We start from the raw sequence: 18,750 nt of genomic DNA, 5'->3' as shown, positions 1-18,750 counted from the left end.
ACAGCTACTTTGGGGTACTGTGAGGGAGGGGGAGTGCCTTTCTGGACACCGGGTCTGCGTAAAGCATTACTGATCCTGAGCCAAAAGTGAGATTTTTTTTTTTAATTTTTTTCTGTTGTGATTTCCTTTCTCCTTATCCTGACAGGTGGTTGAAGACGACGCTCTTCCCTCTGTAGTTACACCTTTGGGACTTTTTCTCCTTTCGTCAATTTTCAGCCCTTCTCCTGTTAGCATCTGCTGAGAAGGGTGGTCACAGGAAGGAAAAAAATGCAAGTTATTTCCATCTGTCATCGCAGCGAAGAGCGGACGTGTCTTACTGCTGCAGCTGGGAACGTGGCCGGTTCATGTTCACTTGATCGTGTTGCTTTTAGATCAAAACGTAGAAGTTATTCAGTGGTTATTTGAATAATAAGTTGTTATTTCAATAGTCCACCATGGTAGGAAAAACTGGCCTACATTGCCATCTCTCTTCTGATGCTTAGCAAATTTTGCAGCCTCCTGCAAGCAGCCTGCACTCGGGAATTAAAGGGCGTCTTTAAGGGGCATCCCAGCCTAGCAAGGGCTGAGCACGAAGGGTCTTGCATGGTGCCTGCAAGAGCAGATCCCACTGTGGCTGAAGTGAAAATCCAATGTAAAGGGTCAAGAAAAAGAAGTGCTGCTTCAATAGCTCTTAAAAAATACTTGCTCTCTGCATACATCGGTTTTGCATGTTCTTAAAGCATGTGGGGGACATCCCCTTCTCATCCCATCTGGCCATTTTTCTTAATATGAGGATGTAGTAATGAGATAAGAAAAATCACCTTAAATTTCTAGCTAGACAGTCTGCTTTAATCTGTTGGTTTGTTTTTTTTTTTTCCAAAACCAAATTTTGTTGTTTAATTGGAAAATAGAGCCTACTCTCTATTTAGAGGCACTACAGTGCTGCTTTTTGTAATAAGTTAAAATAGGAACATGTGAACTCATTAGGAAAAAAAGAAAAGAATTGACCTAAATTGTGGCTAAAATCCTTTTGGGAATGAAAAGGTTTCTGTTCAATTGTTTTTCATATGTGCTGCGTTTTCTGTTTTTCCCTTGGTTTGTTTTGGACATGAAATAGAAATACTATATTGGTTTGAGAAGAGGTTAAAAACAGCATGAGAACAAACCACAAGAAGTAGGAAGTAGCACAAGTTTAGTGAGAACAAAGTTTTGTAGCTGCAGTGTTCCCAGAAATAGAGATATTTGTTTTCCTCTCCGGACTTTTGCTCGTACATTCTCCCTGCAGCCGCGTTTGGACTGTGGTGACGCAAGGTACTAACAAAGCACTGTAGTGAGCTCCCACTTTCTAGTATTTCTTAATATTGAAAAAGTGTCCAGAGAAGGATTTGGATCCTCAGAAATGTTTTTTTCAACTGCATCAATCTATGGCTGGATGCAATAGCTGTGAGCACTGTGCAGCCTCCTCCTTTTGCATGAAAATACGTAATATAGATCCATGGGTGACCATGGCATGGTTTTAGCTCTGATTTATGATTTTTTGCTCAAACCTACCATGTAAATGTGCAACATGCAAGCCCAGAAGGACTGATTTGAGAACTGCCTTTCCTGTGAAGCAGTGATTTTGGTCAGGATGGAGCCTGGCTGGCTTTGCCTTGAGGACACACAAACTCATTTGGTTGCTGATACTGCTTCAGTGCCTCCCTCTGAATTTGTCCTGAGGGATGGACAAGTTCTCCTGCAATAGATGGAATTGAGGAGACCAGAATAACTATAAAGGTCTGCCAAAGCATCGTAAGACAAAGAACCCAGGAAGGTACTGCAAACCAGGGCTGGCTGAGTCCGGAGAGCACAGGATAGGGCTTTATTACAAATAATTGTTATCAAGTGGCTTTATTACAAATAATTGTTATGAAGTTAGACTGATACTAGTGCATGGACTCAGCGAGCAATTGCCTGGTCTGATCAGCCACTGTGAATGTACCATGGGGCTTGGAGTTACCGTTGGCTTAGGGTTAGCACAGGTGCTTTATGGAAGGTTACTGTGGCCGTGTTTGGAAATAAAATAGGGGCGTCAAGCTGAAATAAACTGGGGTTGGGGAATGGGGGTTGCAAACCTTGAAGTTGAGGGTAAACGTAACCTGGATCATTTCAATTATCTCACTCAAGGTGCAGGAAGACACAAAGACAACTCTGGCCCTGGAGCTTTAGTCCCCTTGCAAGAGCTGAGCAGAAGTGATCTGGGAAATTGCTTGCCTTGGACGTATGTGGCGTCTACAGATGGTGAGTGGGACTTGGGAAACAATGGTGTGCAGATGCCGGCAGGACAACTGGAGGGAAACTACCGAAATCCCCTCCTGAGAGTTGCAGCTCCTGTTACCGTGAGACACGGCTAGCCCTGGTTTATACCCAGATGGTTGATTTGGTGGTGGCACACTTGTTTGCAAAGCTTACAAAGGCTCTCAAAGTAAAACAAAGTTATCAAGTTCCTGACTGAAGTGGACTAAGCACCCTATTACCTCATTCCTCCTCACCTTCCACCCCTAGAAAATAAATTTTAAGTTCCTCAACTTCATTCTTAAAGCTGCTGAAAATCACTTTTCCTGTCTGACAATTTCCTTATGAGAGTCAGGTTTGTTTTCATCACAAATCACACCCTTGTTCTTGGTTCTGGCAGAAAGGATGTCCTTTGTGTGGTTGCCAAAGGACTTCATGGTTTTCCTTTCCCTTCTCTGTCCTTTTCTTCCCGGACTTTGTGGTCATGCTACAGTCTCTACAGCATAGAGATAAGCAAGATGGCTGTAACATAATAAATGGAGGTTTTCAGGTCAAATCTAAGTGAAGTTCCCCTTGGAAATCATCAAGAAATTCCTTAATTGATTAGGATGGCTGTGGAAAAGCATGGGGCCACTTCCTCACCATAGGTCTAGAAGATCTGGATTCCCATGCCTTGGAGACCGCCATGCAGAAGAGAGGCCTGTTGTGGGATGGGAGATTTGGGAGGAGTGTGCATGGTACGCTGACTGCATGGCACAAAGCAAGATGTTGTTGATGTGTTGCACGTGTGCGTTGTCTTTGGAGAGACGCATGAGCTACCCCACGAGTAGATGAAGCCCATGGGACCATTGAGAAGCAGGAAGGAAGAAAGAGGACCTCTTTTGTAGCCTAGGACTGGTGAGCTCAGCAGGTGAATTGACATGTGAGCTTGCAAACTTCAGGTTGTCAATCGTGCCATCAAGAAGTGTGGTGACATCAACTGTGCAATCACTGCCACTGTCCCATGGGATGTGCGAAGAGTCCTGGATGTGATGAAATTCTACAGTACAATAGTGAGGACAGAAATGATACTAACCCCCAAGGACCTGTGGACTCTTCTGTGAGGAATCTAACATGCCTTCATCCTTTGCCTTGTTTTTTTGTCTGTGTGCTCTTTGGTTCCCTGCAAATGAGCGAGCCTGCACTGCAAAAACATTCACCCTTCCTGGACGACCCATTTGCTGCGACGTCCCATGGCAATGTCCCTTAAAGTAATGACAGCTCCTTCATTGGTTTTTGAGATCACTTGTGAGCCCTGGAAGATAACAGGCAGTGGGAATGCCAGGATGTGCCTGGATAGCCTGGGTTTTGTGCCTGAGGAAAAAGGTGATGTTTCTTCTACAGACTTAAGATTTCTTTGTTCTGTTTCTAATTCTGTTTTGCTGATTTATCAAAACTCAAATGCTTGAGATTTGAGCCCTCCATTTATTATATTCCACCCATCCTGTTCATCATACTCTTCATTGTAGACTGTGCATCCCTTGTTGCCACCAAACCACTGTGAGAAGCCCAACGAAGCAGGGCAGTCTCGCTCCTGCAATTCACGCTGTCTGGTGTGACTTGTCCAGCGGACTTGTCTTCTGCTTCCCTTGGCCAGACGTGTTGCGTTTTGCAGTGTAGTAAGTAGTAACTTATGTTAACATAACACTCGCTATTGCTGCTGTTGGAGTCTTGCCAAAAATATTGTTAGGTTTATTTGTCAGATTTTAATACCAAAATATAAATAATCCAACCCGAGAGAGCTTAGTGTAGATACCTTCTGGTTGGCTTGGCAGGGACCCAGCCTAGCTGTGTGTTGACACAACACGCTCCATGCTGAGCATGGTGTCTTGGCTACGGTCTGGTTCCTCTGAGTTTGTGGCAGTGACGTTCCCACTTTGCTGTCATGGTGTGTTCGAATTCATCCTGTTTTTCCACAAACCATCCGTTTTTGAAAAGTTTCCTCTAATGCTAGTGCCTTGTGCTGATCCATCTTCTCCTGACCAGAGAGGAGTCACCATGGAGGATGCTTGTGAAAGAAACTCTGGGACTCGCTACTGCTTCCTCTCCCATACAGTCTTGTATTAGCACACAATTTTACATGCAATTTTAGTTTTCCATTACTATTTAGGTGGCACCAGTCTCTTCTGAACTACGTAGGATACTGCTGGTTTGTGATAATAAAAAAGCAAGGAGTCGTTGACGTTTCTGATGTCCATGACAGTGAGGAGCTCGGGGCCACGTGTAGCGTGAATGGGTTAAACCACGAAACTAAAGGCCACTGTTACTTTGGATTTCTGTGGGTTTCTGTGCCACTACTTCAACTTCTGTTTGCTTTTAGGTTCAGCTACTGAGAATTTATTCTCTCATACAAAAAAAAAAATTGTTTTGTCAAAATAATAGAACTTGATTATAATGGAAGCGGAGAAGGACTGCTGTTTAGGAAAGACTGACTCGTTTAATTGGATGCTTCATTTCTGAAACATGAGCCCATAATGTTGTGTGTTTGTTTTTTTCTTTTATGGATGCTGAAGGACTGAGCCGGCAGAAAACGTGCGTGAGTTTTGAATTAAATGTATGATTCCCCCCTCCCCGCCCCCCCTGAAAACATATACTTATTGACGTAAAAGACAAATCAAAGGGTCAGGTGTCTTTATTGGATGCCACCTGCGTGAAGCTCTCTAGGAATGAAGCCAGGTTTCTGCAGCCATGCTGCAAGCTCGCTCTTGTTTTGCAGGACCATAAATAATCCCATGCAGATGTTTCGCAGCGAACCCAAGCCGGAACAGCACAAACTGCACCCCGCTGTAAACACAGTTTCCTGTGAAGAACAATAATACTTAATCACTTTTTTATGTTGCAGTTTGAGCTTGGTGGCAGGCTGGTCTCCTTCATGATCATTTGACAAAGGAAATAGCTCAAAAAAATCAAATTATTACCAGAAAAACCCAAAATTCTTTAATCTGGTCACAGCATATACCATGACATTATAAATATGAATTCTTCGCTTCTTTCCCAGACTGAACTGGAACAGAGAAATGATGTGTTTTACCAATCTACATTTAGTTTCTTATTCTGCCATTCATGCCTTGACATTTGAAGTGATGTCCAAGAGTGAACAAAAAAAGGTTCTGGTGAAAGTCCAGTTCAGTTCTTTATATGTTTTTCTGCAACTCTTAAAGGGCAACATTTTATAAGTGATACGCATAGGAATTGAAAACCTATTATTATTTATTTCAGAAGCATCTTAAACAGACTGTTCTCCAAAGTCCACCGTTGAAGAAACTGCGATGGGATTCAGTTCACTGGTTAAAATATTTGTGGAAAATCCTCAGTTATTTGCCCTTATGAGAAGGAGGAAGGATGGTAGTTTCCTGTAATGGAATAAAGTGCTTATGTTAACCACTGAAGACAGCATATGTAAGAGAAATAAGGATTGGAGGGAATGCAAGCAGTGAAATCATAATGAATTTCTGCCTGTAAACAGCAAGTTAACTTTGCTTAGCATAGCAGCTCTCCTGGTGAACATCACAGGGTTTTTTGAGAAATGGAGCTGAGCAAAGATAATATTTCCTGATATTTAATTCAATGCACTTTCTGTTATATTCTAATGGTCTCTAAGGGCAGGTGGTGGAAACCCTAATGAAGAATCCTGGGCAGGGTAACCATGGGCTGTCCTGCAGGGAACCAAACACAAACTTGCTGTGAGTCATGGGGATGACACGGTTAGCGTCCTGGTGTTTATTAAATTTCCATGGTTGCCATCCAGCTTACGTTTCAGAGGGTAATGTAAAACACTGGTGGAAGAGGAAAATTAAAAGCTCCTATTTATGGAGAAGCGGGGATGAGCACCCGTGGCAGAGGAAGATGAATTCTGACTCTTGCATAGATGATGCATTTCTCATACTCTGCTTTTTCAGGTGGACTTTCGTAATAGAGCTTCTAAGCACAAAAGCCTTTCGCTGAAGCAAGAAAGACCGTATTGGATCCAAGTGACTAGGAGATCATCCAGCAATGGTCAATTTTGTATTGGTACTAAGCAGCCAGTCTAAAAACCACAAGGGAGTGCTTCTGTGTTGGGGAAAATGCATGTTCCGATGGTGGGAAGCACAGCTGGGAAACTTGTGGCTTCCAGGTCAGGAAGGATGCAGAAGTCCTTTTCATGCAGCCTATGGAAAAAAAACCCCACAGATGGCCGTAGTGAACCAATGTCTCACCTCTCATCAGGTCCCATCCCACTACCCTCTCTCATGAGCTGACCCAACGGAGCTATGCACTGAGCTTTCCCCCAGCATGTGGACATATATAATAATGTATTTTTTTTTCCCATGGAAAACTTTTATGATAACAAGGTGATTTCTGTGTGCGTGTGTGTGTGAAATTTCTCTCTCTCCTCTATTAGTGTTTTTCTTATCCTCAGGCCTTTCTTCTCAAATAAATACCAGCAGGTTGCTGACCAGCTTCCCTCCTTTGGGGAAAGCATGCCTTTGTAGTGAAGGCGCTGAACTAGGGCTCACATCATCTGGGTTAGATGGTCTCTATGACCCCAGGCGAATAAATCACTTGCTCTGCTCTTCGCCTTGGCTCCCCCAACATTTGGCCATCTCCCTACTCCACAGGGTAGCGTAAGGATAAAATCCATTTGTGATTTTGAGTTGCTTGGATACGATGTGGACTTAGGGCTAAATAAAAAATAAATAAACAGAAAAATGCATCATCTAGAGTCTTCCCTCTGGTCTCCAGCTCTCCTCATGTAATTAACCAACCCCTGTGTCTTTCCTCGGGCCAGTTTGCCATCCTGAGCTGCCGCTCTCGCTGCTCATCTGGTGTCCTTGCTCAGCAGCTCCCCACAGGGCCCTGCAACTTCTCTCCCTAATTGGCAGCTTTAATTGGCAAATCATCGCCTTCTTCCAGCACAATTCCTCCCTTCCCTGCAATGTCCCTGGGTGATGCCTGAACAATAAAACATGTCTGACGTCCTCTATCAGGGCTTTTCCCGCACTGTCTGCTCCTCGGAGGAAGCCTATGCTGTTGATAATGAGCAGTGCTCATTTTTAGCCTTATTTTGCTATTAGGTTATGTGTTATTTATATATATAAAGATTATCTATATATATGTATAATCTTTATTACCTAATTCTAGACCAAGATTATGAGTTAGGCTGAAGAACCCTTAGACATCATAGCTACAACTATACAAATATTACCATGCAGTGATGTCCAAGGTGTTTGTAGTTCTGATAGGAGATAAAGTGTTTTGCAGGGCTCGATTAAGAGGATTTGGCTGGGTTCAAAGGGGGTGTACATCGATCAGCCCACGCGGATAGCAGCAGACCTACACCAGTTGAAACCTGCTCACGAGCCTTGTATTCCAATTAATTATATGCTGAGATTTATTTTTCAAATGAGAAGGAACTTACTTGTTTCACCTTAAATTTTCTTGTGCACATGCATACGCTATAGGAAAATACGCACTTTTCAGTGCTGTTAGCTAGAGGCCAGCAGTGCTTCTGACAACTTTTATGTATTTATATATATATAAATGCATATATATATATCTTTACATCAGCTAATGTTTAGTTAAGTGTACTGCTTTCTGCAAGCACATGACAGCAATTCCTTGCTTCTCCCCTGGAACCACCATAGTTTGCATGGCTCAGCAACGGGTGATGCTGAGACGCTCTGGGGAGCATCCGCAGCAATTGGGCTTTATTGGCTGCTGATAACATTCATTTTCCTTCCTCCTGGCCCCAGCATCAAGGCTACGCTTGCAAAGTCAGCAGGTCAGCCAGAATCGTTCTTCACTTTGGTGGAATATAGGGATGTTAGGAACAGACGCACATTGTAACTTAAATTTACAGGGAAAAGCAATCTAGGTGCTGACTTGGTATGCAAGATACAGCAGCTGCTGCCATATGTTCTGCTAAACCATTTGCTGAGGGTGGCTGGGCAGACGCTGAGTATGTTTGCTGTGATGTAGTTTTTAGAGCTGGAGCATGCTTCAATGGGGGTATAATATTACAAGCTGCCTTTCCCTCTGTTCCCAAATGATCTTCCCACTACTTAGAAGGTCAGGAGGTACCACTTCAGTGACTATAACAGAACTGAAGGTCATCCTGGATTCTTAGTTTTCAAAAGCCACTTCTATCTTTTCTGTCTCATTCCCTACTGTCCTGACTTACGGCTGTACACGTGCTCCCGGTAGCCTGACTTCATGGGCTACAACTCTTCCAATAAGCCAAACAGGTCCTGAGCATGGTCCTGTGGTTGTCAAGACCTTAACTGTTAGCACAGCAATTGCCATTAGTGCAAAGCAATGTGAGATGCTTATTCACAAATCTGAGCACATGCTTTAGAGTAAATTCCTCCTGGATGGAAGCAATGAAGCAAACCCCAGCTGTTTGCTCAAATGTAGCTGTAAATAATAATTTCTTTAGAGTACAAAGCAAAATCTCACTTCAAAATCAATCCCTTCATGTCACTGGGTTCTTTGTTTTAGGCTTTAAATGGTTAACTTCACGTCTTAGCTGGTCCTCCTCATCCTTTTGTAGCTGATCATAAATACACTGCAGTGAATTCCATTTATTAGATAACATTTGTAGAGTAGCATAGATGTGAACAGTATTTTATAGATTACAGATAAGACATGCTCCCTGTCTAGAAGACTTTGAAATCTAAAGTAGTCAAGTTAAACACATGGCAGAACATGAGAAAATATTTCATCACAAGGATTATCTGGGGTTACCAGTGATTAGAAAAGAGGAGTGCTGCTTGGAGAGCTGAATTTTAAGCAGCGCTTTGAAGAAGAGAGGGCGTTTGACAGATGAACCCAGGCAAGGGGCAAAGGCAGAAGGCCAAGAATGTGAAGAGACACAAAAAGAAATTAGATTAGAAGATAGAGATAAGCCAGTGCACTGTGAAATAAAGTCTAGGTCTTGGTCCTGGCAGGAAATACTCAAGTTATGAACATTGGGGGGTAGTGCAGGTAGAAAAGGAGGGGTCTTAGGACAGCTGTGTTTATAACTTCAGGTGTGTGATTGCATACTGTGTGAGGTCTTGGTCTCCAAGAGAGAAGTGTGGACTTGGGAACAAAAGAAAAGAGCAAGTGATGTGCTGCAGCAAAGACATGAAAGGAGGAAAAAGAGTCAAAGGTCTGGCAGTCAATGGAAGGTGGAGAGGTGGGATCTGGAAGGAAAATGTGTTCATTTCTGGAAAAAAGCATGTTTGAAATGCAGGTCCTGGTGGGGAAGGTCCCTATGGGTACTTTCAGGATAGAGGGGGAAGAGAGGTCGGAGCCCAGTGCCGAGGTTCAGCGTCATGGCTGTATGGCAGGAGAAACACAGACGAAATACATCAGGAGAGAAGGTGGATAGAAGAAAACACAGAGGACGCACATCAGGCTCCAGTCCAACTCCAGTACACAGAATAAGACTAGAGATAGAGGAGCCTTTGCAGAAAGGTCTGTAGGAAAATGTTCAGGGACACGTATTCCATCTTTGTTCTGTCATAGACGTTGTTCCCTCCATCTTCTCACACCCAACGTGGAAAGACCAACTGCTTCTGCCTGGATGTGGCTATCATTGCTTATCTATTAGACTTCCAAAACCACAAGTCTGTGCTTTTCCATTCTGTGCCTTATCCTTGATAAAATTCCCCTATAGACACCTGCAGATAGACCTACATCATCAATGCATGCAGAAACCTTGATGACTTTTGTTGGGCATGACTGTTGCTGGTTGCTCTCAGTGCTTCTTTGTGCTTCCCTGTCTGCATTCATCTGTCTGCCCCTTGCTTTATACTTTGACTGTGAGTCAAGCAGACCCTTCAGTAGACCTCCAGGGTGCTGCAGTGATACAGGAAAGTCATGTCCTCGTCTAGATTTTCCTCCCTGATAGCTGATGCCTGGTGGGTTGTCACCCTTCTCCTGGCAGGACTGGTGGAGCTCTCTCCCTTGGGTATAGTTATATGTGTCAAAAAGCACACTCCATCTTTACTTTACTGTAATTTACTCAAGAACCTGAGGAAAAAATTAGCATCGTGATACAGATTCAGGAATTGATTTGGGGCACCCACCTGGACACAGGATCTGGGAAACCCCCTGGTTTAGCAATATAGATGCAGACACAATGAGCTGTCTCCAGCAGCACAAAAGTAATAGAGGAGAGCTATCAGCGATCGACAGGGGAGTAGGTGGGCGGATTAAAGACAAAAATAAAGAAACCCAGGGAAAAAAGTTAGGAAGACAGCTTTTTTCTGTCTGTGCTTGGTGCAACAATTCCCAGAAAAAGAATGAGGGTAGCAAAATAACACCCTTCCACAGGCCAAAATTTGATTATGAGTGGAAAAACAAACTCCTCTAACAGCAGCTGCTGTTTTATATGTTGGCCATAAAGCACATAGTATTATGAAACTTGTAATAATATTTAGCAACTGCAGTAATCTAGTTAATTTTTTAAGAGACATTCACTTACATCCTGTTTATAAGATGTCCCTGAGCATCTGCAATATTACAAAGAAGTATTGTCATGGCAAGGTGATTAGAGGAGATTGTTTGCTTGAGGTGGTGGTGGCGAACTTGATTTACACTCGAGTTTGATTTACAATTGAGAAAATTAATGGAATGGGATAAAGCTTTGGCTGATCCAAGACTGACTAGTCTTCAGCTAGTCCAAGTTGGCCTGGGTCATTTGACGGCTAAACTCTGGTCTGCCTTTCTGTTCTTCATTTTAATCAAAATCATGTCATTTTACCATACCTTGTAATATGTTTTCCTATCTGCTTTTAGGTTTTCAGCATTATTTATACTGTGTTTTATTTTTATGATGTTACCCAAACCATGCATATCAAATTTGGAATAGAACTTGAGTGTTTCCAAAAAAACGGGTATTTACCCTCAGAGGTTTTGACCCAAGAAGTCTGAATGAAATAGGTAGTCAGGAGAGATTTGCATAAAGACCCCAAGTTCAGTGCAAATTTACCAGGTTACAAAGTTTTCATCAGCAAACATTCCAGTGCAAGGATGTCCTAGGACATATTTGTGCATGACTGAGGAATCTCATGCTGCTTGTGGTATTTGGGGTGACTGGGGGCATGGCCAAGTGCTTACACAAGTACTTGAAGTATTGCAGACTTACCATGTAAGCAGAAGGAGAAAGACTCCATTTCTTACTGACCCGAGCCCTGAGCAGCTTCATTGACTTGTTGGAGGCAGCAAGGCCTAAGTCATCAACGAATTTAGCAGGGTGGGCAAAGCTCGTAGCCAGTTTCCGTGCTGATCAGTAGCCAGTTTCCGTACAGCTGATCTCAGCACTTGTTGCAGCAAAATAAGTAAATGCAGAGCAAGAGCAAAGGTTCAGTCCGTGTCTCACTTGAACATCTTGGTGGCTGCATTTTGCCGCTGTAGAGTAGGGACAACGTCCACGGCCATAGTCTCTCCTCCACTCATCCTGCAGACAAACAAGAGGCTTCTTTCCCAAGATCTATTTGGCAGCTTCCAACAGCTCCAGCTTTTTTCGCAATGAACCAGGCAGGGAAAAACCCTCACCCTGATCAGTTTGTACAGTAATAGCAGCGAGTGTTTGTGATAGCAGCCAAACAACTTCTTCTCCTCTTCTGGTGCGTGGGGGTGTGCAGGAGTGAGTCCAAAATCAATAATACCCAGAAACATAACAACAATTAGCACACGTACATAATTAAACCTCCCTGCCTAAAATATCAGCTCGGAGCACATATTTACCTACTCATGCTTCCCACTAAAAATAAACAGATTAAAGTCGCAAACCTACTGTGTGAGTAGGTGGGGGGAAAAACACCACATGTGAAGTGTAACATGTGATAGAAATTCCTCTGCGCAACATATTCAGGCTCCCTTCCCATCTCACCCTCCCTTCAGCAGCTTGGATTAAGTTGCTGGACAACTCTTGCCAACAAATACTAGGACAACATGTCTGCTTTGTGTCTGTATTGTTATCAATTATCTGCAGCCACTGCAGCCACATTTCCAGGCAGAAGTTATCAGAAATTTTTCCTTTTTTGGGTTTTGTTTGTTTGTTTGCTTTTTCTTTTTTTTTTAATTTATTTTTAGTTTTCAGCTGGAGTCACTGGGGCACTGTTAGCACTCAAATCCAAAGTTTGTTTTCTGGCTTTGCCACTGACTCACTGGCTTTGTCAGGAACAGGTTGCACTCATGAAGTGTGGAGTAGTATCAATCTGTGCCCATGCAAGGGTTTTTTCATCGAAAACAAAGTTATTTGACATGTGTCAGCACTGCTCCTTCAGCTCCTTTGCTGTTGGCTTTGTGCAGCTGGGCTGAATCTCTGAAGTGGCCAAAAGGGGTGTTTGCACAGCAAAAGTAAGGAAGAATTGGGATGCTGATGCACCTCGTCATGTTCATTGTGTTTGATCTAAGAAGCAGTAAGCAACAACTCAGTATCTTTTGATCGTGACCTCCATATTCAACCCAAACAGCTAAACATGTTGGCATTTCTGCGAGTCCTTTCCCTGAAGGCACAAGTATTGTTTCTGTTAGGCTCAGGAAATGAATTTGGACCCTCCCTTTCTTTTGGGTTGAAGTTGCACAAGAACTGTCCCATCCAAGAGCCCCAGTTATTTCTGTCTCCTAAGCATGCCTCGACTAATTTATTCTCCAAGACTATGTCTACACTAGCAAATTGAACTTGCCTATGATTGCTCTCCAGCACCGAGGCCAACTGGCAGGGGAGAGTCCATGTCCATACTACTAAAGTCTATTTGTCACCAAAACGTGGTGTCTGAACATCTTGTGCTTTTTCCCAGACTACGCTTATTGGCACTTTAGGAGAGGGCCGGTTCATCCAGGGCAGAGTTGTATCAGGGATAGCTTAGCAGCACTGACACTGACACACAAAGTCTGAGTCCTCATAGAGTTTAGTTTACTAGAGTAGCTTATGCCTGAAAGACTATGTTGGATTGTATATTAATTTTCACACGGTATTTGCTCATCTTCTAGAGTCTTCCTCATACACTACATTTTCTTCAGAAGCTGGAAAGTCCTTGCCCATTTCTTATTGTCTAGAGAAGAGGCTCCCGATTATTTTGGACCACAAACCTTCAAAGTCTTTGAAACTTCATACAGCCCAAGCTGCACCTTTCTATCCAACTTTAAACTGAAAATATTACGCAGGTGCTATCATTCCTGACCTTTTATGCATCACTAGATGTGGCTTTGCACACCATGTCTTGAGGAACTCTGATGCAGGGCACGTTCTCGTGGAGGAACATAAGAATATGCTTTCCACCTTTGATTTTTTTCTCATGAACCCTATTTTTAGTAAGGGTAAGGCAGAGAACATGTCTCCTGTTGCTTTTTTTGTGTGCAGGTGTCCCTGTATATGTATAATGCCAATAACAGCAACAGAAGGCTGACAAGCAAACTTGTGTGGTGCTCCAGGAGCCACAAACTTTCAATGGTAGCATCTCTGCTGAGAGAAATTGGACCTGTAGTCAACCATTTCTTAGGCTCCCAGCCTCTTTTGCAAGGTCTGGTGAAGAATCACAAGGCCATTTGTCTTTCCAGCGTCAATCATTGCATCATCAAGTCACAGTGTATTTTAATTCATTTCTCAGGATCTTGTTTTCCCTCAGTGGGTAATTGCCCTTGTTAACAATTCCGTTACTAACAAAAACATGTCCTGAGAGAGCTGCTTTCTCTCAAAAATGTATTTTTTAAATCCTAGAAGACTGGCAAGGAAGAAACTAGCTATGCATTATTTTCTTTGGTGAACTCTATAACTATTTAGGGAAGCTAAATGAACTCACATGCTTGCTTTCTTCTGTCCTTCTTGAATATGCCCACATACTGCTCTGCATTGATCAGACCAGAGGAAATGAAGAGAGCCTACTGCCTCTTTCTCCTCTCAGTGGACCCAAGTCAGAAATCCAGCCCTACTGCACTGTACTTCCTACAAAAAAATGTGTGATAACAACTTCGTAAGCATAATCTGTGGCGTCTGTCTGTGATCCTGGGTCACTGTTAGCCTCCCTAATAGGTGTATGTTCCTGCCGACAACCAGAAATTATCAACAGCAGTTTTGCAGATTGCTTACCTACCATACCAGAACGGCCAAGCCCCCTTGACTTGTACAAGACTCAGTAATACACCATTCCTCTCAGTGAATACCCATGTCTTTTCCAAAGTATTTTGTCTTTCGGGAAAGCATGCGGTCAATATTACCTCATCTGGGTGACAGTCAATTCCAGCAATATTATTTTTCTGCAGCCTCTCAGAACTCTGTGAGACAGCAAAAAACATTGGTTTTGCAGCTTTGCAGTGTAAGAATTATAATTAAAAATACTAGAAAACAAAAACAAACAAACAAAGTAGATACAGTGAGACTGAGTAATTTGGTTGAAGAGATTCACATGTGCTTTTTTTTCCTGTGCAGACAAGGTAAACATACAGATAATTCATTTCGAGTGTATTTTTATGAGTAAATAGCACAAAATGGTGTTTGACAGACATCCAGCCTGAGAAAGGCCTGTCTTATAGGATTCACAGCGTCAAATATGTGTTCCTCTACCTGGTCTCCTTGTGTTCATCTCCTAGTTTATTTTTAATTTGGAGAAAGTGTGAGTTAGCTCAAGAGTCTCAGAGAGCAGGTGAGCACCATTCCTGTCTCTGATGCTTTTCCCTTGAGTTCATCATATGATGCTTGAAGAGCTTTGCTATGCCTCTCATGGAGGGAGGGTGGGGAATGGGAAAGTCTGTGTTGTGGTAGCGGACTGCTGAAGGGAATCCAGATGAAACACCATTTCAGCAAGCTAATATCAAAATGTGTGTAGAGGGACCAGGATCTCAGAGATCTCCTTCCCTACCTCCCTCCCAACTGAGTCTTCCACCCCAGGACTGGTCAGACCCCTTCCCCACCTCTCCTTTTGGCCTCGTTAGTTGTAGGAGGTGTAAGTGCTGCATGCTTGGTCTGGCCAGCGTGAGGAGAGGCTGGGACAGGGGTGTCTGCTGCCACGCTTGGGGAGGAAGGCAGGGTGTGGGCAGGAAGCCCTGAGCCCCACCTTGGCAGGGTGAGATCATGGTCTACACTCATGCACTGTAAGCACACCCATCTCTTGGGAAATTCCTGCTTTTGGCTCAAGTGTCATGGCATGGGTGGGAGTGGTGTGTGCCCTTTCAGATACTGCTGGTTTAATGCATGGACAGCTTGGGTGCCCAGCTGGGCATTACGAGATCCTCCCAAGCTGTCTTCCTGAGGGCCGTGCAATGGGACATATCACAACCCCTCTTGTATCACCCAAGTACCCCTCTGGTAGAACGAGGGTCTGATTCCTGCTGGTCTTAGTAGAAACAGGGGACAAAACTCTTAGTAAGACTCAGGTGTGTTGGGTACAGCCCAGGTGGAAGTTGGGTACCCAAGTTCAGGAGAGAAACCAAAAACCTCTTGCAAATTCTTCTGACGTTCTTGAAAAGCTGAAGACATAAATTTATTTCAGAAACTTTATAGGGAACTAAAGTCACATCAAATGCAGAGGATCCCTTACTTCATCTGAGTTGATTGTCTACTGAACTTGGGGCCAACCACCCCAACCAAAAGACCTGTTGAAATGTTCTTTGGCTCCCGCCCCATACATGCACCCAGGTTTTCTTCCTAGGGAGGCCAGCACAGGGAAGAGTAGGAAGAAAGGTGCAGCTGGGTCTCTTTCCAATACACACTCAGGAGCTGAAAAGTGCTGCCTGTTCCTACTATTTTTCTGATGCCCATCTCACACTCCAGCCATTTCAGGATACAAATTAATAAGTGACCCTCTGACAAAACCCCTGTTCCTTCCACACTGTTTTCCAAGTATAGGTTTGGGGACCAAGCTTGGGCATCCAGTGATTAACTCAGTGTAATCTTCTGTTGGATTCCCATTTTGTACAGGATGTAAATTCTTCCGCTCTTTGTCCCCAGGGAGATTATTAGAAATACTACCTTGCTGCACCTGTACAACCTGCATAGAGCAGCAACTGGGTGAAAGCCCAAGTTGTGGAGCACAAATTGCTGCTGTCAGTGTCTCCCGGATGAAGGTTATGGAGGTCTCCACTGGCCTTGAACATTTTGCGGTTGTTACATTTTGCAGTTGTTTGCTCTTTTCTTAAGAGCCCCATGCAGAACCACTGTTACAGTCTTTTTTGTTTTTTTAATGAGAAGATAAATTCTTTGTGGTTTATTTCACTAACAGCAAGAAAATAGGTAACAGTTAATCTCTTAGTTAAAAACTAAAATGAAAAATCCATCATGCAGCAAAAAGAGCTTTGAATGATATCTTCCAGAGTAATTCTGAGAAAGGCAAACAGGTCCCCTGTTTCTTAGTGATCCACAGTCCTGAACATCTGTCCCAAAATATTCAGGCTCCAGGGTGCCAGCAAAAGAAGGACTGGAGGTTTAAGGGCTTGACCTTCCTGAAGAAACTATACTTGGCCAATAAAGACTTTGGCTAAAAGGCTTACTGGGGGAGATGGATGAAGATTCATCTCAGAGCAGAAAGTGATGCCAGTAGTTTGCTCAGATGTAACATTTTAGCTGGAGATTTATTGAAGTTTTTTTTGTTGTTGTTTTGCTATTGCTTCTCTTTGCAAAGTTGAAACTTGTCCAATAACACTCTGTTTCAGACTTTTACATGGATTATCAGACACTTCAGAAAAACAAACAAACAAAAACATAACACAATTTGCCAGTCACATCTGCAGTTTCTTTTAACAAAAAAAAAAAAGGAAAAAAGAAGTTGAGAGTCAGCTAGTTTGTAATGAAAGGAGGTGGACTGGGAGATCTCTTAGCAAACGTTCAGCTGAGATCTTGGCAGAATAAAAAATAAAGAGCTGTTTTCCTTAGTTGCTGCCAGCATTATTAATGTTTCCACCAGCTTCATTGGGCATCAAATGGACACTAAATTTGGATAATATAATTTCCAGCACAGTGCATGATGCATGACTCCTTTGACAAGGCTGTGTTTGTGGGAAGTATTGTACCTCGTGGTCTTTAACTAAACACAGGTGAAGCTCTGAGTTTATTCATAAAGGCTGGGATTACTTCGGCCGTCATCATGGAACAGAAAGATAAACAGAACTACTAAAGTAACAAAGCTTTAAAAAATCCTCCTGAGACTTCAGCCCATCTGTAAATTGCTCAGTGATTTAACAGAAACTGCACATGTAGAGGAAGAGGAATACGGGGCTCTAAAGCCCTGGGGGCTTCATAACAGTTTTGATGGGTAGGCAGGACTCTCTCCATATGTCTAAGTTAGTGTCTATCTAAAGGCATCCCTGAATCTGTCCTATAGCAAAAAGGGGGTGTCACTGAGTTCAGGATCAGGACCAACAACCTCAAAATTGCAATGACTGACTCTCTCCATAGATTTAAGCTGTTTATTTAAACCCAAGCTTTGTTTCCCAGTCCAGCCCAGATGTAACCAAGTGCAGTCCACATGTCTGACCTTGTGAAACTTCCACTATTTATATCTCATGGGATTAACTTCAATATGGACCCAAACCTAGCTCTCTCCTAGGCTGAATTTTATAAACTCCATACTTTAATTTATGCCTAATCCACATCTGTCTCTCACTCCACCCTTGAATCCCACCCTGGTGTAGGGAAGGAGTTTCCTTATCCAAAACCCGTAAAGTCCCCAGGAAGACTCACAATGCCTGTGATGATACCTCCATGTGATTATGTCAAGTTTATGTTCATTCCTGCTTTACAACAGTGAAGAGAACTTGCTCAGGGACTTCAGTGTATAAAACACCCCAGCTGGCACCTCTTGTCTGCATTAAAATTCAGAGTGAAGACAAGGATGTTGAAAAATAATAGCAAGAGGACCATTCCCTTAGCGTGATGCCTTTTACCTTAGCATGATGTCTCTCGTAGCAATGTTGAGAAGGACGAAAGCTGCTTTTCCAGAGAAGCTGCCAATCAGTGGTTCACAGCTGGAGCGAACTGACTTACAGATATAAATTGAAGGGTGTTTAGAGTCTGAAACAAAATAATACTAAAAATCGTTGGCCTTTTTTGAGAGGGAAGTGGATTTCTGCTCAGGCTGAGTGGAATAAGTGTGTTGGAATAATCATAAAATATGACTGTTAATTACATTAATCAGTATATTTGGGCAGTCAGGAAAGACCAGGCTATGCTTCGATGACATAAATAGGGAAAAAATTGCTTTAGGGTTCTTGTTAAGCAGCAGAAGGATACAGTCAGTGATGTATCATACCTCAAACATGGGGACAGAATTTTTAGTAGGGCCTATAGCAATAGGACAAGAGGTAATAGTTTTAAACTAAAAGAGGGTAGGTTCACCTCTTAAACTAAAAGAGGGTAGATAGCACCTTGAATACTGTGTTCAGTTTTGGGCCCCTCACTACAAGAGAGACATTGAGGGGCTGGAGCGTGTCCAGAGAAGGGCAACGGAGCTGGGGAAGGGTCTGGAGCACAAGGCTGATGGGGAGCGGCTGAGG

The sequence above is a fragment of the Ciconia boyciana genome, chromosome 1 (genome assembly GCF_034638445.1).
Source record: "Ciconia boyciana chromosome 1, ASM3463844v1, whole genome shotgun sequence".
Classification (NCBI taxonomy): domain Eukaryota; kingdom Metazoa; phylum Chordata; class Aves; order Ciconiiformes; family Ciconiidae; genus Ciconia; species Ciconia boyciana.
Note: the sequence above shows the minus strand (reverse complement) of the source record.